Raw genomic sequence first — 26,976 nt, 5'->3', positions numbered from 1 at the left:
ATAACACTTTCTGTGCTATAGGTTCTTAGCAGAAAATGAATCTCTAATAGGTTAATTGAAATCTTGTTGTTATAAACTGTATGTGATTTGATTGTATGGATTCAGAACTAGTCTACTGATAGAAAGCAGAGGTTGGAGACTGTGACCAGTGGAGTTCCATAGAGATGAACTGTCTAAACTGGGATCTCTGCTGTTTGTGATATATATAAATGATGTGTGTAAAAGAAGACAGGTTGGTTAGATAATTTACAGATCAAGATTACTGGCCTTGCAGACTCGGCAAGGATGAGTTGCACCCTGGCCACGCCCTCTCCTCCCCTCTCCCATCAGGCAAAAGGCATAGAAGTGCGAAAATGCACACCACCAGATTCAGGGACAGTTTCTTCCCAGATCTTATCAGGCAACTGAATCATCCTACCACAACCAGAGAGCAGAGCTGAACAACTAAATAACCTCATTGGTGACTCTCAGATTATCCTTGATCAGACTTTACTGGCTTTGCCTTGCACTAAACATTATTCCCTTATCATGTATCTATACACTGTAAATGGCTCGATTGTAATCATGTCTTTCTGCTGACTGGATAACACGCAACAAAAGCTTTTCACTGTACCTTGGTACACGTGACAATAAACTAAACTAAACCAATGAGGGAGGATTTCAAAGGTACAGCGGTATATAGATCAGCTGTAGAAATAGGCAGATAAATGGCAAATGGAGTTAATCCAAGGAAGTGGGAGGTGGTGGTGGACCATTGGTAATGACGATGTCGGGTTATGCAGTCACAATTCTGGTGAGGCTGCACAAAAACCTGTGCGTGAATGAGTTTAAGGTGGAGAGGCTGGTGCACTGTAACAACCAGGGCCGGATTAAGACCCATAGAGGCCCTAAGCACTTAAAAGATTTTGGTACCGCCATATATATGTAATTCAAAATATAAACAGAAATACACCATAAAATATTTTTTTAATTTTTCAAAATGAAACAAAACTAACAGTAAGATGGAAAATAATGTTTATTTTTGTATACTTCCACTTTATTTATATTTGAAAAGTTTTCTACTTTTTTTAATTGCAAAGTCTTTGATCAGATCTCAAAATTAATCTTACATAACACGTATAAAATCATATAAACCACTTTGAATATTATTTTAGCAAGTTTAAAGTGATTTCTTTTGTGCCGTAAACCATTTACCATTTCTGTGGTGCCCCCCTTCCCTTGATGCCCTAAGCACGTGCTTCTTTTGCTTAATGGTTAATCCAGCCCTGGTAACAACCCCACCCTCTCGGTCGCAGATGTCAGAGTCCAGAGGTATGAAAAATCATCACGGCTGGAGACTTCATGGCTGCAGTGGATGGCCGTCTTTAGTGCTCAGCCCTTCACATTCCACAGTTCGTTGCTGCGTCGCCTTTCTAGCTGTTGGTTCATAAAGATCTCTTCCTCCTCGTCCGCCAAAGTACATTTTCAATGAAGGATGAGCATGTCCCACAGGTTGTATCTGGACTACATGGTACTAGTTGCAAGGCTACGCCTTGACCTGACAGTATATACACATGCACAGACATATGCATCCATACATACATACATACATACATACATACATACATACATACATACATACATACATACATACATACATACATAATCAACATAAAAACATAAAACATTCAACCACAGTAGGACCAGCGCTTCCCGTTGTGATGGAAGGAACAAAACTTCAGTCAATCTTCCTCGTTCTGTGGACCCGTGGTCGGGGCTCTGAAACCCTCCGCAGTTGTCACTATGGACGGCCGAAGTACAGCCCCTCTCGCTGGGATGGTGGAAACTCCGACATCAGGACGGATCAGAACAGCCCGCGGCTCAGACTTCCCGAGTCGGCCGCCTCCCTCTGGAGACCACGGCTTCAGGATGACAGGTCCAAAGGCCGCGCGGTCGGAGCACCTCTTCTGGCGAATCCTCGGCAAAGGTCGCTGGTAGCTCCGTAAAGGTTGCAGGCAGATCCGCGATGTTAAAGTCCGTGCAGCACCTAGGGCTAGAAGCTCCACAGACCGAGCTCCATCAGGTTAGGGCAGGCCCCCTTGGTCAGAGCCCCAACATTGGAGAACCTCGGTGAAAGACCGCAGCTCCGTGATTGAAGTCCATGCTGCACCTGTTGCTGAAGCTCTAGGCTCTGGGCCGATTACCGGTCGGAAAGGCCACGCCAATCCAGTTACTAGGTGAAAATTGCGACATGGAGAAAAATTCAAATCGCTGCCAAGGTAGGTGTCTGATTACGATTTCCCCATTCGCCCCCCAGTTCCCCCGGCACAAGATACACTGTGGGAGGTAGTGCACTTTAAAAAGTCAAATACAAGGGAAATATATACAATTAATGGCATGACCCTTAACTGCATTGATCTACAGCAGGATCTTGGGGTCCAAGTTTATAATACCATGAAAGTAGCAACATAAGTAGATAGACTGATAAAGAAGGCATATGGTATACTTGTTTTCATAGGTTGGAGCATTGAGAATAAGAGTCAGGAAGACATGCTACTGCTCTATAGGGCTTTGGTTATGCCACATTTGGAATATTGCCTGCAGTTCTGGTTGCCTGAATATAGGAAGGATGTGGAGCCTTTGGAAAAGGTGCAGAGGATGTTTACCCAAATGATGAAAAATGGAGCTGCAGATTTTGGTTCATACAAAACAAAAATCCTGGAGTAACTCAGCGGGTCAGGCAGCATGGGAAACATGGTTGGGTATGAAGAAGGGTTCCCAACCCGATCGAGTCTGAAAAATGGTCCCATCTGGAAAGGTCACTTATCCATGTTGGCCAGAGATGCTGCCTGACCACTGAGTTACTCCAGCACGTTGTGTCCTTTTTACCAGAATGATGCCTGGATTAGGGAGCATTAGTTACAGGGAGAGGTTGGAGAGTCATGGATTGTTGTTTCTGGAACGTTGGAGGCTGTAGGGAGAACTGATAGAAGTACGTACAATTATGAGAGGCATTGATTGGGTAGAAGTCAGAACCTTTTTCCCAGGATGGAAAAATCAAATATCAGAGAGTATAGCTTTAGAGTGAGAGGGGCAAAGTTTAAAGGACATACGTAGGGCGAGGTTTTTTTACACAAAGGGTGGTGAGTGCCTTGAACATGCTGCCGGGGGCAGTGGTTGAGGCTGATACCATAGTGACATGAAAGAGACTTTTGGATAGATATATGGATATGCAGGGAATGGAGGGATATGGGCAGGCAGAAAATAATTGGTTGTGGAATCATATTCGGCATAGACATTGTGGGCCGAATGGCCTGTTTTTGTGCTGTACTGCACCATGTTCTATGAGTATTGACTTTCTAAACCGTAACTTCCTGAATCATTCCAAAATGATTGAACATGCTGTTTGAGTTCGTCTTTCTGGACCATAACCTAGAAACTATTTTGGTGGCATAGTGCACAAATAGTTTGCCCTTTAATTAATCGTGTACTCAAATGTTTCAACAAAGCACTGATCCAACTCTAATTGCTGCTCAGCAGCGTCATACAAATAAGTTAAATAGTTGTTCATTAATATTACTGAGTTCAAATATAAGCAAAATTGCAGATCTTTATATTGTGACTATAGTAAAATCATTTTTCATTACAATTGAATGTAACTCCATTAAAGTAGATATTCGGGAGGTATGTCATAGGTTCATAAGTTCATCAATGATAGGAGCGGAATTAGGCCAGTCGGCACATCAAGTCTACTCCGCCATTCAACCATGGCCGATCTATCTTTCTCTCTCAAACCCATACTCCTACCTTCTTCACAAGTATTAATTAGGAATATATCTATCTCTGCCTTAAAAATATCCATTGACTTGGCCTCCAGAGTCCTCTGTGACATTGAATTCCACAGATTCACCATCCTCTGACTAAAGAAATTCCTGCTCATCTCCTTCCTAAAGAAACATCCTTTTATTTTGAGGCTATTGCCTCTGGTCTTAGACTCTCCCACTAGTGGAAAAATCCTCTCCACATCCACTCTATCCGGTTCTTACACTATTCGGTAAGTTCCAATTAAGTTCTTCCTCATCCTTCTAAACTCCAGCGAGTAGAGCCCCCATGCCATCAAACGCTCATCATATGTTAACCCATTCATTCCTGAGATCAATCTCGAAACTTCCTTTGCATCCTCTCCAGCGCCAGCACATCCCTCCTTAGATATGGAGCCCAAAATTACTCACAATACTCCAAATGCGGTCTGAATCAGCTAATGGGCCTGTCCCACTTAGGTGATTTTTTAGGTGACTACAGGCGACTTGGCTGTCGCCACATGTTCGCCAGTGGTTGCCGGGGTATCGCCTGTATGGTCGTGAGTAGTCTCTCAGTCGCGCAAGAGTCGTAGCATTTTTTCTGGTCGGCGCAAAATTTTCAACATGTTAAAAAGATTTTGGTGGCAGTGGGTTTTATGCATATGAGCATATCTTGACTTCTCCTGACATAGGTGCTATGGTAGGTTGTCACCAGGTTAACGTAGGTTGGTGCCAGGATGACGTAGGTTGTCTCCGGTTCTGACTTTGGTGAATTCCATTGGCAACTACGTACATCAACTTACATCAACCGGTGACAGGTACCGGTGACTGAATAGTCTTATCTTGTCGTAGCTTGTCATAGGTGAACGTCCTAATGGTCGCCGGTTGTCGGTAGCTTGCCATAGCTTGACGTCGACTAGGAGGTAGGTTGTTGTGGACATTGTCGTAGGAGGGGGTCAAGTCGCCAGTTTTTCGGTGACCTGCCATGACTATGACAGTCGGCGGCAGTCGCCAAAAAAATTGCCTAAGTGGGACATGCCCATAACTCTCCCCGAATCGCATGAGACCTACCCTACCAGATCAGCCTGTCATGCAAAACCTTATCAAATGCCATACAGCCAATGTCTATGGCTTTGCCGCATTGTCTACGGCTGCCTTTTTGAAATTTCCTGCTGTTCTCCCCTGGTGGAGGAATTAAAATTAGGGAATTTTTAAAAATGGCTTGGGAAAACAAAAGTGTTTGTCAACCTAAATGGTAGTAAATGCCCAGAATTGTTTCTTCAATTAATGTGGTTGCTGGGAAAAGAGAAACTTTCAGGATTTAGATTGATAAATTACTGTTGAGTCTGGGCTTTGGAAGAGTGTCAACCAGAAACGTCACCTGTCGATGTTCTCCAGAGATGCTGCCTGACCTGCTGAGTTACTTCAGCACTTTGTGTCCCTATGGAGCTACCATGCATAAGTCTGGAGATATAGGTTAGCCACAGTCTGATTGAATACTATCTTGAGGGGCTGAATGGCATATTGGTTCCTGTAATTGGTGGATCCCAGCTTAATACAGAAATCTGTTAAATAGAGCATAAGAAGTTAGTCTCCCAGTATAGACCACGTCATCCATATTTTTAAAGCACTTAGAAATCTTAACAAATTGTAAAACAGCTGTCAGCAGACCAAAGCACTTTCACTAATGGCACAATGAAAGCTGCATTTGATGCAGAAAAAAGACAGTGCACTCGCAATAGACCCTTAACAGTTCTGTCTTTAGACTTTAGAGATACAAAGCAGAAACAGGCCCTTTGGCCTACCCAGTCCACGCCAACCAGCGATCACCATGTACACTAGGACCACCCTACATTCTGGGAACTATTTACAATTTTACCAAAGTCAATTAACCTTCCAACCTGTATGTCTTTGGAGTGTGGGAAGAAAGTGGATGACCCGGAGAAAACTCATGTGGTCACAGCGAGAATATGCAAATTCTATACAGACAGCACCCATAGTCAGGGTTGACGCGGGTCTCTGGCACTATAAGGTAGAAATCCTACCACTGCACCACTTGCTTCCCCTTACTCTACTGTGCCATCCCTGTCATGGTGCAAGGGGTGTTCTATCAGGATCAGAAAAAATTCTTAATTACAAGAATAAGACCACATTATCACTGCATAGTTCAATTAAAGGGAGATGGGTGCAGGAATGGGAGAGTCGAATTGAGATGGAGAGGAAATGGAGATAGGGACAGAATAATTGGGTGAACCTTAACCTGAGCCCTTGACTAATAATCTGGGGAAAATGCGATAGTACTTTGTGAATTTGTAAACTGGTTTAAATACTTTGAATGTAAACAGTTAAAGTAAACAGGCCAGGCCAGCACAGTGGCACATCAGTAGAATTGCTGCCTTACAGCGCCAGAGACTCGGGTTCAATCTTGACCACGAGTGCTGTCCGTACGGAGTTTGTACGTTGTCCCTGTGACTGCGTGGACTTTCTCCAGGTGCTTTAATGTCCTTTACTACTCCAAAGATGTACAGGTTTGTCGGTTAATTGGCTTCCGTAAAATTGTAAATTGTCCCTGGTGTGTAAGATAGTGCTAGTGTACGGGGTGATCACTGGTTGGCACGGTTGGCTGAAGAGCCTGTTTCAGCACTCTATTTCTAAAGTCTAAAGTGACTCCAAAACTCTGGGATTATTGCAAAAATATAAATTATCTGCTCATGTCATCCATTTAATGAAGACTGCCCTGCTGTAATCTGTCCTAAATGTAACTGCAGATTGACAACAACATTGTTGAATCTTAATTGTGTTTTGAAACAGTCTTGCAAGTCAATCAAACTGGTGGTGGGGAATAACTGTCAAACTTGGTAGCACCTATTAAAAAAGCAGCAAATCGTCTATGTTCGGAATGTTTCAAAGTGTGGATCTGGAGAGTAGCAACAATTACCAGGGAAGAAAATGGTTCCCTTGAGGACTAAAATAAAACAGTACTCTCTATTAGTTTTAGATTAGCAGATTGACACCAAACAATCCCATCCTGTCCAGTCTATCCTTATAAATCAAATCCCCAATCCTGGCATCATACATCTGGATCTTCTCTGCACCCTCACCAGCTTATTCACATCTTTCTTATAGTATAATGACCAGTGCTCCAGGTATGGTCTCACCAATGCCATGGAAAGCAGTGAGGGCACTCCCATGGTGCTACTTTAGGGGGGAGGGGGTTCCCATATTTAGGCCTAGTGACTGTTGGTGTACTTGACAATGGTTTTTTGAGACAACGTGTTAACTGTTTCACAGATGCTGCCTGGCCTGCAGAACAGTTTCACCATTAGCCGGTGTGGGCAAGTGTGGGCATGCTCTATGACTATGAGTCTACTAAGTCGGGAAAGTCAGTGAAACTGCTGATGTCATCTGCTCTACTCATCTGCTTTACTCATCAGGAACACATGCAGGAATTGTGTCTGGATACAGCAGGGAGTTCGGAAAAAGGTTAAAAAACAGGACTTCCAGGGTCCCAGTACCATGTGCTAGTTAGGACAAATGGATGTATGGCTGAGGAGTCATAAAGTCTTATGGCAGAGTCTTAAGACGTTGAAACAGGCCCTTCTGCACGACTTGCCCATGTCGGCCAACATGCCCCATCTAGCTAGTCCCGTCTTCCCGCATTTGACCCATACCCATCTAAACCTATACTATTCATGAATTTCAGATTATTGCATCTGTGATCTGTTTTGGGGCAGTGAGACCTGTACAAGAGGGTACGATTACACCTGAACTAGAGGGCAACAAATATCCTAGCAGGACTGAGCCAGTGAGAGTCTAGAAGTTGGTATGGAAGTCGATGAAATAAAGTTCAGGATAGGCAGGAGCACAGCAGGGACTGAGGAAATACTGTTGGATTGAATTGCATTTATTTTAATGCAAGAGTTCTGATGAGTAAAGCAGATGAACTCAGGGCGTGGATCGGGACTTGTGACTGAAACATTGTAACCATTATAGAAACCTGGTGAAGAGAGGGTCAGGAATGGCAATTTAACGTTCCCGGGTACGGATGCTACAGGCGAGATAGAGGTAAAAGAGAAGGAGGAGTTGCATTATTGATTGAGGCGAATGTCACAGAAGTTGTCTGGGATGACATTGAGCCTAAGTGAGCCTAACATCTATGGTAGGCATGTTACTGGAGATGGATAGGATAGATATGCATTTGGATAGACAAGGGCTCAGCCAGGTTTAGTCAGCATGGTTTTGTACGTGACATATCGCATTTTACAAATCTGCTTGAGTTTTTTGAAGAAGGAACTGAAAAGGTTGATGGGACAAAGACATAGGTGTTATCTGAATGGACTTCAGAAACGCATTTGATAAGGTTCTGCTTATAGGCTGCTGGATTGAATTGCATTTATTTTAATGCTAGAACGTTAGATTGCATGGGATACAGGGTGAGCTAGCAAACTGGATAGATACTTTGGCTTGATGGTAGGAAGCAGAGGGTGATTGTGTAAGGGTGATTTTTAGATGGGGCTTGTGACTAGCGGTGTGCCTCACAGATCACTGCTGGAAGCATTTTTGTTTACGGTTTATATCAACAATCTGGATGAGAATGTGCAAGGTATAATTAGCAAGTTTGCTGATGTCATTAAAGTGGTTGAACACATAGATAGTGCAGATAGTTATCAAAAATTACAGCAAGATCTTGATTAGATAGGCAAGTAGTTTAAGGAAAGTTTAATGAAGTTTAATGCAGATAAGTGCAAGGCATTGCATTTTAGGAAGCCCATCCAGGGCTGGACCTGCACAGTTAATGACAGGGCCTTGCGGATAGGGTGGTCCAGAAGGCTTTTGGTACATTGGCCTTCATCAGCCAGGGTATTGAGTATAGACGTTGGGACGTTATGTTACAATTGTATGTCATTGAGGAAGCTGCATTTGGAGTATTGTGTAGAGCTTTGGTCACCCTGCTATAGGAAGGATATAGAAACATATATAATTCTTAAAGGATTAGACAGGCTAGATGCAGGAAAAATGTTCCTGATGTTGGGGAAGTCCAGAACCAGGGGTCACAGTTTAAGAACAATGGGTAGGCCATTTGGGACTGCGATGAGGAATAACCTTTTCACCCGGGGAGTTGTGAATCAGTGGAATGCTTTGCCACAGAAGGCAGTGGAGGCCAATTCACTGGATGTTTTCAAGAGAGAGTTAGATTTAGCTCTTAGGGCTAAAGGAATGAAGGGATATGGGGAAAAAGCAGGAACAGAGTATTGATTTTGGGTGATCAGCCATGATCATATTGAATGGCGGTGTTAGCTCAAAGGGCCGAATGATTTACTCCTGTGCGCATAATTTCTATGTTTCTATGTCATTAAGTAGGATAGTCTGCAGAGAAGATTTATCTGGACATTGCCAGACTTGAAGGCTATAGCTATATGGAGAGGTTGAGCAGGCTGGGACTTCATTCCTTAGAGTGCAGGAGGACGAGGGGTGATCCTATAGAAGTGTATAAAATCATGAGGGGAATGGAGAGGGTGATTGCACATTTACCCCGAGTCGGGGAATAAAGAACCACAGGGCATAGGATTAAGGTGAGAGGGGAAACTTTTTCATATATATATATAGGGTGTAGGGTATATGGAATTAGCTGTCGGAAGAAGTAGCTGAGGCAGGAACTATAACACAATTTAAAACACATTTGGACAAGTAAATGGAAGGGGAAGGTTTCGGGAGATATGGGCCAAACACGGACAAATTGGTCTAGTATAGATGGACATCTTGGTCGGCATGGGCAAGTTGGGCCGAACGGTCTTTTTATCCTTGCTGTTTGACTCTATGACTCTTTGACTTCAGATTTCCAGAATTTGTATTTTTTTAATTTTCTTATTAAATTAAACCTCTTCTTATCCCCCAATCTTTTTGCAGAGAGAATGCTAAGTGTTTAAATCTGCCATTTACAAGAAGATTATGATTTCATTAGAGCAAAAACAGGATTTGCAAAGATATTATCAGGACAGGACAATTTATTTTTGATGAAACTTGGCAAAACAAAAGCAAAGAATGTTTTATTTGGAACTATGAGGATTGGGGTAAGGTTTAATTAAGGAGCAAAAATATATGAGGTCTTGGATCGAAAGAAAAGCATGTGGCGGTAAGACAAATATCTAGGCGGCACAGATTAAAGGTTGTTGGATAAACAATTATCAAGTACCTGAGAGTAACAGTTTGCTGAGAGGATTGTTTCAATGTGTGAACCTGACTGCCTAAGCGAATAGTAAATTTAGAAACACTCTCTGTAATTAATGGATACTTGGATATGCACTAGAAGATGTGAAACTATCTTCTGGAGTGTACGAGGCTCGATTAGCTGACACGGATTAAACAAACTGAATGTCAATGATTCTTCTCAGGCTGTATCTTGGCCTTGACCTCTCAAATGTCTTAATTCATGGTGTACAATAGGCAATGTCAATAAGCGAGTTTGATATTCCGAAAAATGCAAGGAATCATGGGATTTGTCAAAGGTCATTCAGGATTAAGGAAAAGTGAACAAAGCGCTGGCTGTATATACTGTGTGTACATTTTAATCTTTATTCATAATTTATGTGTAATAATATAGTTAATCTGAGGAACGGGGGTGACAGGAAGTGGGAGAGCGGGGTGTAACAGCGAGAGAGAGAGGGGACAGATGCGAGTGGGAGACAGGGGAGAGACTGGACTGGCGGAGAGACATTCTCGGCAGCTGAACTTCTGTGTGTGTACAGACCCGCGTTTCATCCGTAGTCAGGATCGAACGCGGGTCTCCGGCACTGCAAGCGCTGTTGAATTGCTACTGGACTGTCCCCATATCCTCCCGAGTGTCCCATTCCTGTCCAGGGGTGGCCGGAGATGTCTGGGGTGACCCTGGACTGACGGGACACCGGCCCGGAGCAGTGATGGACCCAGGCTTACAGCCAGCGCAGAGAAGAAGCGCTAACTCCAGCTCAATTCTGCTTGTCCCGCCAGGTTAACCGACAGCCCTGGAGTGACCTGGAGCAGTGGCGGCCGCAGGCTTACAAGCCAGCACGGACCGTCAGTCCTGGGCTGTTGGTTAACCTGACGGGACAGGCAGAGTTGAGCTGGAGTTAGCGCTTCTTTCCCGTTCTCCCTTTGACCATGTGGGTTTTCTCTGGGTGCTCCTGTTTCCTCCCACAATCCAAAGACGTGCAGGTTTGCAAGTTAATTGGGTTTTGTAAAATGTCCCTAGTGTGTAGGATGGAACCAGTGTACAGGTGATTATTGGACAGTGTGGACGTGGTGGGCCGAAGGACCTGCTTCCATGCTGTATCCTTAAACTAAACTATACTTAATCCATTTTTGTAAACTAGTAACACGTTTGGCTGGGCATTTTTCACTCAATATTTTGAGCTGCATTATTTTTCTCGGGTAGATTTAGAATTGAAGATGCGATGGGCTTAATATTTGATCAACATTTCCAGTACACTTCAGATCTAGCCAGTTCTGACACCATATCATCTTCCATTTTTCTCTCTCCACAGATACTGCATGAGCTGCTACATACTTCCAGCATTCTCTTATATTTCAGATTTCCAGCAATTACTGTAATTGCAGTGAGTTTGTACTGCATTCATTCATCATTACTTTTCATTTTCTCTCCTCTGTTCTCCATCATTTCCTTTGTTTCCGTCACCACCAGACAGATCAGTTGCAGTTAACATGGCTTCACACCCTCTCCAAGTGGGGCCTTTTCCATGTACAATTCAGCCTCTTTCTAATCTCTCACTGTTATTTCCTTTGTTCTCTGTAACCACCCATCCCCGAACCGCTGCAACTCAAAACATCGCCCTGAAACGTTCCAACTTTGCATAATTTTTTTTATTTTTTTATTTTTAATTTATCAAAAGCAAGTGTACAAAAATATAACCGATGGCATATGACATAATACAGTTATTGTACAGCTTCAATTTTGACTTTTAGCTATAATTAGAAGAAAAGAAAGGAGAACAAGCAAGAGAGAGAAAAAGTGGGATGTGCAAGGATAGAACCTCTAGACTACCAAAGTGGTGTAGCCAAAGTGTGAGTGAATAAAATAAATAAAGGAATAGAGAAATAAACAGACAAAAAAGAAAAAAAAGGAGAAGTGATGATATACCTGCCTCACATCCCTCCCCACCCATCACCCAACCTGTAATTAGATGTAACTCCAAAATTGTGTTGCACCATACTATCCTTGTAATAAATCAATGAATGGTGTCCATGTCTTCGAAAAATGATCTGGTTTTTCTGATAAGGCAAGTCTAATATTTTCAAGATGTAGCGTCTCAGACATATTTGTGCCACATTTTAAGAGTAGGGACAGATGTATATTTCCAAAATTTGAGTATTCGTTTTTTTGCCGTTATCAGGCCATAATTAAGGAAACATCTTTGAAATAATGATAGTTCAGAGCAGGCTTCTGACGAACCTAAAATCATCAATTCCGTGTCGGGGTCCAATTTTATTTTTAGTGTTTTTGAAAAAATTTCAAAAATTCCTCTCCAAAAATTGTGCAACTTTATGCAAGAGGCAAAGGAATGTGTCATAGTTGCTTCCTGAAGGAGATATTTGTCACAAATAGGAGATACATTTGGAAAGATCTTATTCAGTTTAGACTTTGATTAGTAGACTATGTGCAGTATTTTAAATTGATTTAACGAATGTCTAACGTTAATGGAACAATTGTGTATATATAAAAGGTTTTCATCCCATCTGACTTTTAGAGTTTTTAGGCCAAGTTCCTCTTTTTTTTTTAGATTAGAATTAGATCCTTTATTTGTCGTAAATGTCGTTACCTGCAGCCATACATACAATAATATAATAATAAACAACAGAACAGACAATAAACACAAATTAACATCCACCACAGTGAGTCCACCAAGCACCTCCTCACTGTGATGGAGGCAAAAATCTTAGGGCTGCAGTCCCTTCCCTCCTCTTCTCCCTCTGCGCTGAGGCGATACCCCACCAGGCAATGGTAAAATAAGTCCCGCGGCTCACCGAGCTCCGCGAATGGGCCGGTTCAAACACCGCGGCCCGGGGTGGTCAAAGCTGCCGCCTTCCAGTCCAGCGGACACAGCTGTTGACGACGTCGTCCACTGGCCCGCGGCCGAACCCTGGGCTCAGGCCGCCGCCGCCGGAACGCCGTCTCGGCCACTGGAGAACCGTTCCAGCCCCGAGCCGGGTCACCCTCATGTGAGCATCTCAGCCCCGTGCCAGGCCGCCCCCACGAGAGCATCGTTGCCCTCGAGCTGGGCTGCCCCGATGGGAGCTCCATTACCCTCGAGCTGGGCCGCCCCCACGGGAGCGCAATTACACTCGAGTTGGGCCGCCCCGATGGGAGCGCCGTTACTCTCGAGCTAGGCTGCCCCGACGGGAGCATCTTAGCTCTGCGCCAGGCCGCCCTCATGGGAGCATCACAGCCCCTCACAGGAGCACCTTTCCAGCCCCGAGCTGGGCCGCCCTCACGTGAGCGAGCCCAGGGCGAGTCCTGACAGGCTGCCTCCGGAGCCTCAAGGTCACCAGCTCCACCATTAGGCCTCAGCGCAGACGGAGGCAGAGAAGGGGAATACGACAAAAAAGTCGCATTCCCCCGAAGGGAGAGACAGCAAGCCCTGTTTCAATCCCCCCCCCCCCACACCAAATTTTGCAATACTGTAAAAATATATTTCCATTCTACTTTTTTGCAATACTGTAAAAATATATTTCCATTCTACTTGATCAAATGCTTTTTCTGCATTAGTGAAATAATTGATGTCTTCTTTTATCATTCTGTGTGAGTATATTATGTTAAAAAGGCATCTCAAATTATTAAACGAGTGTCTCTCGGGTATAATCCCAGTTTGATCCAAGTGTATTAATTTATTAACGTATTTACTTAATCTTCTTGCCAAAGTTTTCCCTAGTATTTTCTGATCTGTATTTAACAGGGGGATTGCTCTGTATGATTCTGGGTCTTCCACATCTTTATCTTTTTTGGGTATAAGTGTGATAGTTGATTCAGCTAGTGTTTGTGGTAATGTCTGTTCTTTAAATGCTTATGTATAAAGTTTGTATAAGCGCGGGGAAATTACCTCGTAAAATCTTTTATAAAATTTGTTACTAAACCCGTCTGGTCCTGGTGTTTTGCCATTCTTCAATGAATTGATTGTCTCTTATATTTCTTTAATTGAAATCTGTGCTCCTAATTCATCTCGTTCCACGGGATTAACTGTCGAAAGATTACAATTATCTAGAAAGTTTGACATTTTTCTCCTTTCTGTCGATGTTTTGGATGTATATAAATTTTGATAAAATTGGTTGAACCTTTCATTAATGTCTTTTGGAAGTGTTAACACTTCACCTTCACCTTTATCTGATTTGATTTTTTGGATAGTATGGTCCTTTTCAACTTTTCTCAACTGGCGTGCTAGAAGTTTGTGTGGTTTGTCGCCAAATTCAAAATTTTCCTGTTTGGTAATTTGAAATATTCTGATAAATCTTGCAGAGAGAATTTGATTTAGCTTAAATTTTAATACTGCTATCTTATTATGTTTATCTATAGTCGGATCTATCGCGTTTTCTGAGTCTAGTTGTCTGATCTGTTCTTCTAATTGCAATTGTTCCATCCTATTCTTTTTGTTTTAAATTGCTTGATATGAAATGATAGAACCTCTAATAAAAGCCTTAAACGATTCCCATAATAATGAGGGCGAAATACCTGGGGTATCATTGGTCTCAAAAAAGAGTTCCATCTGTTGTTTTAAATATTTACAACAAACTGGGTTATTTAGTATTTGAGGATTGAACCTCCAGAACGATTTTTTATTAACCATTCCTACTAGTTTTAAGGAGAAAGTTAGCGGGAATGATCGGAAATAGTACTATTATGGTATTTGGGATTAGTTGTAGAAGGTATTAGTTTAGTGTCCACTAGAAATTAGTCAATACATGTATACGTTTTATGCACTGATGAGTAAAAGGAGTATTCTCTTCCGGAAGGGTTTGCAATCCTCCACACATCTGTTATATTTGTATTTCTTATACACGTATTTAAGGGTTCGCTGGATTTTGATTTTGTATTATATCTCTTTTGTTTTGAGGATTTATCCAAGTATTGATCCAGAACACAATTGAAATCTCCTCCGATTATCAGGTTTTGCTGGGTGGAGTCTGAAATTATATTCAAAATGTTATTAAAAAATTGTGGGTTATCAAAGTTAGGAGCATAGATATTTACCATAGTGAGTGGGGTAAAATATATCTCCCCAGAAACTATGACATACCTACCATCTTTGTCTGCTATGGTGTTTTTATGTTTAAATGGAATGCCCTTACGGAGTATAATTGCAGTGGCTCTGAATTTAGAGGTATAAGAGGAGTGATATATTTGACCGATCCAGTTAGCCTTCAGCCTGGTCTGAGAGTGATCTTTAAGGTGCGTTTCCTGTAACAATATTATATCAGCATTAATTGATTTTAATTGGGCAAGAACCTTACCCCTTTTAATTGGCTCGTTAACGCCCCTAATATTCCAGCTACAAAAAGTAATTCCTCCAGTTTTCTTCAGAGGGTCGTCTTGCATTATAGCTTATGTGGATTCCCTTGTTTCAGATGGTGCAACACAATAACTCAACCTTCTGGATATTGGGTGGGTGATCCCAATTTCAGAACTCTGCTGGTATATCACAAGGAAAAGTACCCTATAATGAAAAAGCAAAAAAAGTGCTAGATGAAATAAATAATACAAAAAAACGATTTAAATATACTGTATGTATCCACCCCCTGGTGGGAAATTTCGGGTGTGCTTCCGTAGGTGTAAATTACATTTGCACTTTGCATAATTCAAGTGAAAGATTATGCACACTGAGTTACTCCAGCGCTTTTTTTCCCATCTACATTTCTTTGTGTCTGCATCTACCTGAAATGTTGGCTTTGGTTCGCTCTCTAAAGACACTCCCTGACCTGCTAAGTATTCCAAGCATTTTCTGCCTTTGTTGCTAATCGTCCAGATCTTCTTAGAAATATTGGCAAATTTCTTCATGATTGTCCTCTTTAAGGCTGACATCAGCCAATTTTTAACACCGACACCTTCCACCTTTGGTGACCTATTTCTGTTGCCAATAAATATCCCATATTTTGAATTACGGGGTTTTAAAAGTTATTTATTATTCAATAAATTGTTAATCATTTTTGTCTTACAGAATGCTTTTCTTCGTTGCTTTTGAGTTCCCGAAATCCTGCTTACTCAGCATTGTACATTTAATGGTGCTCCACATGATCAATTAATTTATTGTGTCTTTGGATTTCTCTTGAGGCCCTAGTCAGTGCATTTTCTTGAAACATCCATCATAGCCAGAGTTACTGTAATTAATAAAAGAAACTGGTTTATAGGAAGACAATCGTCAGCAGTTTAAAAAATTTCCTCTCTATCCTAAAGCCCCTGTCCCACCTAAACGGAAACCTCTGGAGACCTTGCGCCCCACCCAAGGTTTCTGTGAGGTTCCCAGAGGTTTTGGTCACTCTCCCTAATGGTGGAAAGTGGTTTCCGCGTAGTCGAGGCTTCTTCTATGTTCCTGCGATTATTAAAAAAAACAAAAAAAAAACGGGCTTGACTAAAAATAGGTTGCCATTTGGTCAAAGCCAGTGGAGTGGGGTTGCTATTTACTTACAGGCAGTCGAAAACAATCTCCTTCGCTGACCAGCCATTTTGATTGGCTCATTGGAGTTTTCAGCAAAGATTCTGTGGGATCTTTGGTTTTCAGGACCTAGAAGATCAGCCGGAAGGTAAAATGCCCACTAACTTTATTAAACTTCTTAAAACTGTCTCCACTCCTTCTCTCCCCCTTCTCTCCCCTTCTTCTTCTCTCTCCTTCTCTCTTCCCCTTCTCTCTCCCCTTCTCTCTCCCCTTCTCTGTCCTTCTCTCCCCTTCCTCTCTCCCCCCTCTCTCCCTTCTCTCTCCCCTCTCCCCTTCTCTCCCCTTCTCTCCCCTTCTCTCTCCCCTTCTCTGTCCTTCTCTCCCCTTCTCTCTCCCCTTCTCTGTCCTTCTCTCCCCTTCTTTCCCGTTCTCTCCCTCCCTCCTCTCTAAAGGATTTGCCTCTGTGGCAGTCATTTACCTTTTCATCGCGCAGACAGTGCTCCTCCGCTGTCCCTGGCCCCCACCTTCGTGATGTGTGTGTGTGTGTGTGTGTGTGTGTGTGTGTGTGTGTGTGTGTGTGTGTGTGTGTGTGTGTGTGTGTGTGTGTGTGTGTGTGTGTGTGTGTGTGTGTGTGTGTGTGTGTGTGTGTGTGTGTGTGTGCGCGCAGTCAGTAGCAAAGATCTTGTAGGATCTTTGGTCAGTAATTACAGCTCACGCTTTGGTCGAGGCTTTCCAGGCAAGTGACCAAAACCTCTGGCGACTCATGGAAACCTTGGGTGGGGCGCAAGGTCACCAGAGGTATCCGTTCAGGTTTCCTAAGTGGGACTGGGGCATTATTCTCTTCTAACTCTCTCTCTACAAGGTCTTAAATAATAGGGGTATTTCGGTATTTCTAACTCCGCAAAACAGAGTCGGATGGTTTGTAAACATTTTTTAAAAATCCAGTTACCCTAGTGTGTATAGGATAGTGTTAATGTGTGGTGTTTGCTGATCGTTGCGAACTTAGTGAGGCAAAGGGCCTGTTTCCGTGCTGTATCTCTAAACTAAAAATGTATAGAGAATTTGATACATATTGAGGGCATTGCCATTTGAAATGGTGGTCCTGATGAGGTAAAGCACGAGAACAAGTGCATAATATGGTGGAGTGTGAGAACTGGTATTTAGGGTGTGGATGGAGTTGAGGGCTGTGATAATCAAGAGTTTTCATCCCATCCACTTGCTTTGCACTGGTGAGAGGTAGAACTCCAATGGGTGAGAGGTAGATATATAACCAGCTATTTTCACAAATAATAAGTTTTCAATAATGACCACACATGTCACCTGTTAATATACTATTTTCTGGTTATCTTGTTCTCTGGAATGTTTGATGTGCACTGTCACAGTTGAATAGCAAAATGTTGATGATCTTGCAACAGGTCAGAATGTTCCACACTTCTTGAAAAAAGTTGATGCTGAATTCCAGTTGCAACTCTGCAGTCAATGAAGGATGTAACAAGAGCTCACCCTGCCATTCAATAGGATCGTGACCCACCATGTTTTGTGGCATTACCTTCATCTCCCTCATCAATATCCTTTGGATAATCATTGACCAGAAACCCAACTTAAATCAGACCTCATAAATACCATCAGGCAGCATCAGAGAGAAGGAATGAGTGACGTTTCGGGTCAAGGCCCTTCTTCACACTTCAGTCTGAAGAAGGGTCTCAGCCCAAAACGTCACCAATATCCTTCTCTCCAGAGTTGCTGCCTGTCCCTCTGAGTTACTCCAGCATTTTCTGTCTATCTTCAGTGTAAACCATCTGCAGCTCCTTCCTATACATAGATACCATTGCTGCAAGAACAGGTCAGAGGCGGATTATCCTGGGGCAATTGACACACCTCCTGGCTCTCTTAGGCCTTATTACCATCTACAGGATGTATCCATAGCATTATGGAACACTCTCCACTTGCTTGCATGGGTTCGCCACTAACAATACTATCCAGGATAGAAGCCCATCAACCACCCCACTCAAGGCTAGCAAGTAACATTGAAGCATCACCACTTACACCTTACTCTTCAATTTACATACCATTTTGACTTGGAAATATGTTTGTGCTCTTTTGCCATTTCTGGATCTCAATAACTGAACAGTAAGAATATCTTCATCAGAACAGTTGGAGAGGTTTAAGGTTGATATTCACCATCACCTTTTCAAGGGAAATTAGAGGTGGCAAAAAATATCTTGCCCTTGCCTGTGACACAAGAGCCCTGACAATGAATTATTAAAAAGTAAACTTCCATGGTCATTAGGACACTGTTAAACAAAAGGTTACATTAACAATCAACCTAACACAAATAACAGTGAATGGACTATGAAATTAAACATTAGACACTACAGAAAAAGGCCTAACTAAATTAAAATCCACATTGGGAAAAGATCGGAGTGACACAGTGGCGCAGTTTCCTTCCGCACTCCAAAGACGCATAGGTTTATAGGTTAATTGACTTTGATAAATTATAAATCGTCCCTAGTGTGTTGGATATTGCTAGTATCGGCACGGTCTCAATGGGATGAAGGACCTGTTTCCAAGCTGTAACTCGAAACGTTAAAGTCTAAAGTCTGAATCAAAAGAAATAATTTTCTTGCAAATATAAAACTGGGTGCAACTTAGTTGAAGATCCTTGACAAGCATATGAAGGAGAAGAAATTAGTGTTTTATGCTAATATTTGCAGATGAGGAAAAGTGAAAGGATACTTGGATGGCGCATAAGCACCAGTATTGTCTGGCATCTATCCTACTATCTTATCTCATGTAAATAAGCCAGTGAGAAATAGGAAGCATGCGGGTGAACAAAAATGCGAAAGTCAGATTGCAGTGTGCTGTGTAGCGAATCCTGCAGAAAATGATTCATTCCTAGACGCAGCTGTTCAAAATAAAATTTACTGCTATCCATATATTGTGTGCCCTATCTTATGTGGCTAAAAAAAATGGATCTGTATTCTTTAAAATTTAGTTTAGAGATGCAGAATGGAAACAGGTCCTTCAGCCCACCAAGTCTGCGCTGACCAGCGATCACCCCTTATCCTACAGACTAGGGACAATTTACAGAAGCCAATTAAACTACAAACCTGCACATCTTGGGAATGTGAGAGGAAAATGAAGCACCCGGAGAAAATCCATGCAGTCTCAGTGAGGACGTACAAGGTTATTTAAACTAAGGTTTGAAGATGGAAAATCTCTGGATTTCTGGACAGTTTTGGAGAAGATATTGTCGAACGTTTGTAAAGGGGAGGTAATTACATTATTGAAAGAGCAGCACAGAGTGCAAAGTGCGGCACAGTGTCGCAGCTGGTAGAACTGCTGCTCATTGTGTCAGACACCTGGGTTTTATCTTGACCTCAGAAGCTGTGCAAATACGGAGTTATCCCGATGACCGTATGGCGTTCTACTGGGTGCTCTGATTTCCTCTCACAAACCAAAGATGTTGTGAGATTGTAGATTTATTGGCCTCTCTAAATTGCCCCTAGTGTATAGGGTGGATACGAAAGTGAGATAATATGTGAAGATTAACAGATAAATATCTCAAGCCTATGTTGTCCACAGGGAAGGGGTGAAAATGATTGACCTGATGATAAAAATCGCAGTAATTCTGAGGGAAGATTAAACAAGCGCAAGCTGACAATAATATTTTTAAAGATGAAGTTCAGAAATAGAAAATTATTTAGAACAGTGGCAGAAGTTGTATATGAGCTTTAGCAGCAGCTATGAGGTGCAAAAATACACACACATGGAGCAAAGACAAGTCTTCCTCGAAATTCATTCTCTATTGAAAGCACTGAAGGCTTTATAGAATCGCACTGGTTTATACACTGGCACTGAAGGCAATGTACAATACACCAATTTCATTGAATCATTTGGCTGAATTCACTGATCTTGGCCTATGTTTTATGATTGTTTCCTCAGCAGTTCATTAATGCAAACACAGGATCTGGTGCTAACATTCAGAGGTAAATTAGCAGAGAACTGATTTAATAGGAGATTTTACTTTGGTGTCACGTGAGTGACTACGTGAAGAACCCCGCCAGGACGCATGCGTGTCATATCGCTACACGCATTGCGAAACGTCAGGCGGGGTGGAACGACGTTCCCCTGCAGCGGCAGTTTATAAAAGCCGGAACCAGCAGGTAAGAGTTACTCTGCGGTCTTTTTGTGTGTTTCCTATACCAACTTACAGGTGGGAAGCATGGACAAGTCTAAGAAAGCAACAAGGGCTGCGACAAAGCTGGTGGGGGAGGACCGCGGAGTAGCGGGCAGCCAGCAGCAGCCAGCGGCACTTGAATAACCGATAATGGGATCAGCTGTGCCCGATGTTGCCTCCGCACCGGCCAGATCCACTCCGCGGCCGGGCGGTAAGGCAAGACAAAAAACTAACTAAGTCGTGGACTCAGAGGAGTCCGACTTTGAGCAACCATGGGCGGCCAGCGACCGTGAGCGCTGGAGCCGGATGGAGCGGTGTGTGGAGCATTTGCTCCAACGTGGCAGGCTCCGGGAGATGGAGTCGAGTCACTGTGGGCTCTATGGAAAACCCACAGCAGCACCTCTTGTAGGGCTGCACAGTGCATCTCCCTCGTCAGAAGGGAGCACTGGGGGTCAGTACCGGGCTGATCCTGAAGAGAGGTTCGCAGAAGAAAAATCAAGTGTGCAGGGGATGCAGGAACGAGAAAATCTGCTGGACATCGTGTCCAACTTCATACAGCCAGACCAGACTGGCCAAAACCTGGAGCAAAAGCTTGCTGCCAGTATAGACTATATGTCTTTTAACCAGCTACATGAACAGGCTGTATTGGACACCACGTCAAGACACCTGGCACCGGGCAACTGTATATCCCTGAATGTTCCAGTAGTCAATACTTGTATATGTAAACATATTGGAATAGGAGTTAGAGGCATGGATGTCAAACTCCAAAAGATATTAAAACTCCTAACAGCAGGGATAACAGCATTCGCCTGCACAGTGGATGAGAAGGACATGTCCCAGGACCAACAGGATGCAGTTGCCATTGTTTTGCAACACTCAATACGAGATAAATAGCATCAGGAAGAATGCCATCCGACGCACTTTAAATCCGAAATTCGCGGGTCTGTGCAAACCTGGGAACATAAAACAACCACTAATACTACTATTTGGAGGTAACCTATCGAAGCAAGTCAAGGAGCTCGATGAGGAAGCAAAAACCCTGGGACTCATAAAAGGGACTTCATCAAAAACCCACTACAGCCACAGACAGCATCCCTACGCACCCACCAGTAGAACAAGACCGACTGGTGAAAGCTCAAAGGTCCGGTACACCAAACATGAGTCTTTTTTAGGCCATGGCCCAGGCCGGCCTTCTTGGAAGATACGCGAACCTCCAACACCAACCCAACCACAAACCCTGACACCACCGCCTCAACATCAATGAAGGATTTACAAAAATAAGTAAACCTGGTCTGGTTCCCTACAAAATACAGGGAGCATGGAGGTTGGGGGGAAATTACACTCCTTTCTGGATGCATGGAGCATGTTAACTACCGATACTTATATTTTAAGCAGTATCCAGGGATATACAATAGAATTATACACAAGTACAGCCCTCCAGTTCAACATATACCAATCCGAATGTTCGTACTTTCTGGTAAAGAGAAATCAGAAGCGCATGCTGAACTGGAGCAGCTTTACGCAAAAGGTGTAATTGAAAAATCCCAACACAAACCGCTAGAATTCGTGTCCAATATATTTACCAAAAACAAAAAAAGATGGTGGTTGTCGCATCATCATAGATCCGACCAAATTGAATTCATTTTAAAATGGAAACCTTTGTTACTGCTAAACAATTGATTTCCAAAGGTTACTTCATAGCTAGCATTGATTTAAAAGATGCTTACTATTCAGTGCCTATACGAGGTGACCACAGATGTTTCTTAAAATTCAACTGGATGGGACAGCACAGGCAGTATAGAGCGCTGCCAAATGGTTTAACATCAGGCCCCAGACTGTTCACAAAAATTTTGAAACCAGCCCTAGCGTTTCTACGGAAACGAAAACATATGGTCATGGCATATCTAGATGACATACTTATTGTGGGCAAAACTTTTGAATTGGCCAAACAAACTGCAAACAGCCACAAAACAGTTATTTGAAAATTTGAAGTTTATTATCCATCCAGTTAAATCTAAATTAACGCCTTCCACTACAATGCACTATTTGGGGTTCACCATTGACTCAGTTCACATGTCGGTGACTTTGCCAAAGGGAAAGGCTATAGACTTAATAGAGGCTTGCAATAACCTCATTGACATCAGTAAACTATCCATCAGATTGGTAGCAAAAGTAATTGGCAAAATGGTGGCTGCCTTTCCAGCCACACAATTTGGACCTTTACATTACCAAAATTTACAGAGTGCAAAAATACAAGCACTCAAAATCAATGCTGGTCATTTTGACAGACCAATGAAGCTTCCAATCAAAGCTATAATGGAACTAAAATGGTGGATATATACCATTTGGCTTTGTTTCAATCCAATCATTATCAGCAACCCTTCAATGGTGCTACAAACTGATGCCAGTGCACTTGGTTGGGGTGCCACCAATTCCATCTCCAGCTGTGGAGGTAGATGGACTGCTCAGGAGGCATTATTATTTCTCACACTGGGCATAAACTACCTGGAAATGTTGGGTGCATTCTATGGCCTAAAGTCATATTGTACTGGGTCATATCACCAGCATGTTAGACTACAGATTGACAATACCACCGTGGTAGCATATATCAACCACATGGGTGGAAACAAATCGAAATCATGTGACAATCTGGCTAATACAAGTTGGCAGTGGTGTATCCAGAGAGATATTTGTATATCAGCTACTTACCTACCAGGTAAACTAAATTTAGTGGCAGACACCAGGTCACGCAAATTTAATGAAAACACCAAATGGATGTTGAATAAAAAAGCATTTGCTGATATTACACCACGATATGGAACACCAGATATCGATCTATTCGCATCCAGGCTTAATCACCAGTTATCAAATTATGTTTCATGGGATCCAGACCCTGGGGCAGCGGCGACAGATGCATTTTCGCTGCATTGGGGGAAATTGTTTATTTATGCATTCCCTCCTTTCTGCCTCATCAGTCGGGTATTAAGGAAAATACAGCAGGACTTTGTGTCTGGTATTTTGGTAGTACCCGATTGGCCTACTCAACCATGGTTCCCAGTGATAATGAACATGGTATTAGAACCATGTGTCACCATCCCGAATAGACCAGACTTGTTGGTTCATCCCGTAACAAGGGATAGCCACCCATGCCATAACTATTTGAATTTATTAATTTGTAGAGTTTAAAAATACCTCTACTACAGCTGGGACTGACGGACCAAACAGTGAACATGATTTCGGCGGCCCAAAGACAGTCCACCAAAAAACTGTCTGGTCTATATCAGGAAGTGGGAGATGTATTGTAACAAAAACAGCATCACCTACAGAGATATGAACATCCCGTCTCTTCTGGAATACCTGGCAGGCCTCCATTATGATGAGGGGCTCAGTTATAGTGCCATCAACTGTGCCAGAAGTGCCTTATCAACTTATCTATGGCAAGGAACAGAGCACCACTCTGTTGGAACTCACCCAGTGGTAACAAAACTTATGAGGGGAATTTTTAATACCAATCCCCCAAGAACCAGGTACTCCCAAATATGGGATGTGAGTATTGTCCTGAAGATTTTCAGGAATTAGTCTCCAGCAACAGCTCTGTTCCTACATAGACTGACATTAAAAACAGTCATGCTAATGGAATTGGTCATGGCACAAAGGGTACAGTCATTACATAAATTAAGACTGGACAACATGACTTCCTCATCTGAAAATATTACGTTTCATATTTCTGAATTAGTAAAGCAGAACAGAAAGGGATCAGCAGGCCTCAATATAGAATTTAGGTATTACCCAACAGATGATCGTCTCTGTAAAGTAAGACATTTGTCGTTATACATGGAGAAAACGAAAATCATCAGAGGCAATGAGAAGGCACTTTTAGTCAGCCATAAGCAACCACACAAAAGAGTGATGGTCCAGACCATCTCAAGATGGCTGAAACAGGTTCTAACACAGGCTGGGGTGGATACTACTATTTTTAAACCTCATTCCACCAGGGCTGGAGCTACATCGGCAGCTATGCAGTTGGATGTACCAATGGACCAAGTCCTCAAGGCAGCAGGATGGTCAGAGGAAAAATAAACAAAAAAACATTCCAACTATTTTATAATAAACCAGTCATGAAACCTGGAACGTTTGCAGAAACAATTTTAAGTTCTGTAATTTAATTTACCCCATAAATAGGGGTTATAATTTTGTGTTAATAAATTTAATGGATTTTAATGTTGGATTCATGTCTAAATTATGTTGACACAATTCCTCCTTCAGTCATTAAGGCAGATGTGATGCATGGACTCGTTTCCACGGCATGAAATCAGAGCTTTGAAATCTTCACATAGTCACTCACGTGACTCTGAAGTAAAATAGTAAGATTAAACGAGAACTTACCAGTTCAAAGTTTGATCATTATTTTATGAGGAGTACGTTGAGGGAATACGTGCCCTCCGCTCCCACCCTTGATCATATACTCAACTGGTATTTCTTTCTCTAATCTTACTATGTTTAAGTCATTACAGTTATCTGTGATTTCACACCGCTGCTTTGAAGAATGACACACATGCGTCCTGTTGGTGTTCTTCACGTAGTCCCTCAATGTACTCCTCATAAAATAACGATCAAACTTCGAACTGGTAAGTTCTCGTTTAATCTTACTATTTATCTCTTATGTAGACAGGTTAAGAAGACCATCTCATGACATTTGAGGATGTTCAGCATTCGCCTCCACAACAAAAAGATGTACAATGTACTTAGTAATGGGAGATGATCCACATCCAGTTAAATGGCTAACAGTGTTTGAAACTTTATACAATACTGATCATAATGTGATGACATTCAGCACATCATTTGAAAGGGAAAAGCATGGAACAAGTGCTGATATTGTAGATTTAGATAAGTCACTTGATTGCGATAAAATCGGGTGGTCCATTTAAATCAGATTAGGTGAAATTATTTCCTCTCAGAGGGTCATTAATCTTTGGAATTCAGAAGGTGACAGAGATATTAATCTTTGGAAATGTTACTCCGTGGAAAGCACGAAGCAGGAATATGATACCCTTTAATATTCATGGTGGATTAGGCCTTCGGGTTTTCATCCCTCTCCTTCCAAATCCACTGGCCAGTCTGCGTCCTGTGGGACCCCTCCTGTTATTGTCATGTAGTGGGACTATCAATGGAGCTGCCTAAGTACTGCTATCTAATCAAGGTTATTCCCAATCTGATAACCAGTTCTGAATCCATTGATGCTTTATTTCTGTGCCCATGCATCGAGTCACCTGCACTTGATTCCTTATTGCAAGAATAATGGCTCCTGTATTGTAGGTATGTTGTCTGGAGAATGGTGTAGAACAGAGAGACCTAGGGTAGGTTAAGGCGTCACGTTGCAACTGTACAAGGCGTTGGTGAGAACACATTTGGAGTATTGTGCACATCCCAGCTATAGGAAGCTAGTCGTGAAACTGAGAAGTGCGCAGAAAAGAATCAGCAGAATGTTACCAGGATTCAGGGTTTGAGTTGTAAGAAGATGTTGGCTAGGCTGGGACTTTTTCCTGATGGAGGTGCATAAAATATGAGGAGCATACAGGCCCGGATTTACGTATAAGCTGGACAAGCTTAAGTTTAGGGCCTCGAGATCTAGGGGGGCCTCGCAGAGCCGGATTTACCAATAGGTTTCATAGGCCGAAGCCTAGAGGCTCGAAATCTAGGGGGGCCTCCGGCCAAGGCTAGACACCTGCCGTTCAACTCTGGGCGGCCCCCCTCTTTACCTCTCTCTCTCTGTCTGTCACCTCCGTTTCCGCCCACCATCCGTATCCGTGTCCGGGTCGCCGGGTCTCCGCTCTCCGCTCGCTCCTCATCCGCCGGCATGGCAGGCCGCCTTACACATGTGCACTGCTATGGCCAGCACGTCCTCCCCCCTGCACATGGGCACAACCACGGCCAGCACATCATCGGCCACCCTGCGCATGCGCACTGCCACGGCAACTGGTTGGCGCTGGGCACTTTCTCCCTCGCTTTGAATTGTGGGAGATCTGGCCGCCATTGCTGTCCGGTAGCCGCATCGCCATGACAGCTGAAAACCAACGCAGGATCACTCCCTGACCCTAGATCTGGAGTAACTCTCTGTAGTAACTCTTGCTTCTGGTTTCCTTGTCCTCCATAAATATTCTAAATGGAATTTAAACTGGAGGTGGTGGAGGGTTGAACAATAACAGCCTATTGCATTTTATCTGTTTAGTTATTGTGTATATATATGGTCTATGGTATATAAACACACTGAACTTTTATCTCCTGTTCTGTATTATGTTCACATATTCTGTTGTGCTGCAGCAAGCAAGAATTTCATTGTCCTATCTGGGACACATGACAATAAAACTCTCTTGACTCTTGA

The 26,976-nt window shown here is 42.7% G+C and overlaps 1 protein-coding gene and 1 long non-coding RNA gene across 2 annotated transcripts in view; one reads left to right on the top strand and one right to left on the bottom strand.

Moving 5' to 3' along the window:
* Window positions 1-26,976, top strand: part of LOC129697030 (melatonin receptor type 1A-like) — a 103,005-nt gene that overhangs the window by 68,965 nt on the left and 7,064 nt on the right. The gene's annotated exons all lie outside the window — the stretch shown is intronic.
* LOC129697038 (uncharacterized) lies at window positions 14,832-26,474 on the bottom strand. The gene is made up of 3 exons (XR_008723439.1): window positions 26,354-26,474; window positions 18,484-18,662; window positions 14,832-15,478 (listed from the first exon to the last, which is right to left on the bottom strand). It is a non-coding gene; the product is annotated as an uncharacterized LOC129697038 (long non-coding RNA).

This window comes from Leucoraja erinacea, chromosome 1 (genome assembly GCF_028641065.1).
Source record: "Leucoraja erinacea ecotype New England chromosome 1, Leri_hhj_1, whole genome shotgun sequence".
Taxonomy (NCBI): Eukaryota; Metazoa; Chordata; class Chondrichthyes; order Rajiformes; family Rajidae; genus Leucoraja; species Leucoraja erinaceus.
The sequence above is the reverse complement of the archived record's forward strand: the minus strand, read 5'-3'. Positions and strand labels throughout refer to the sequence as shown.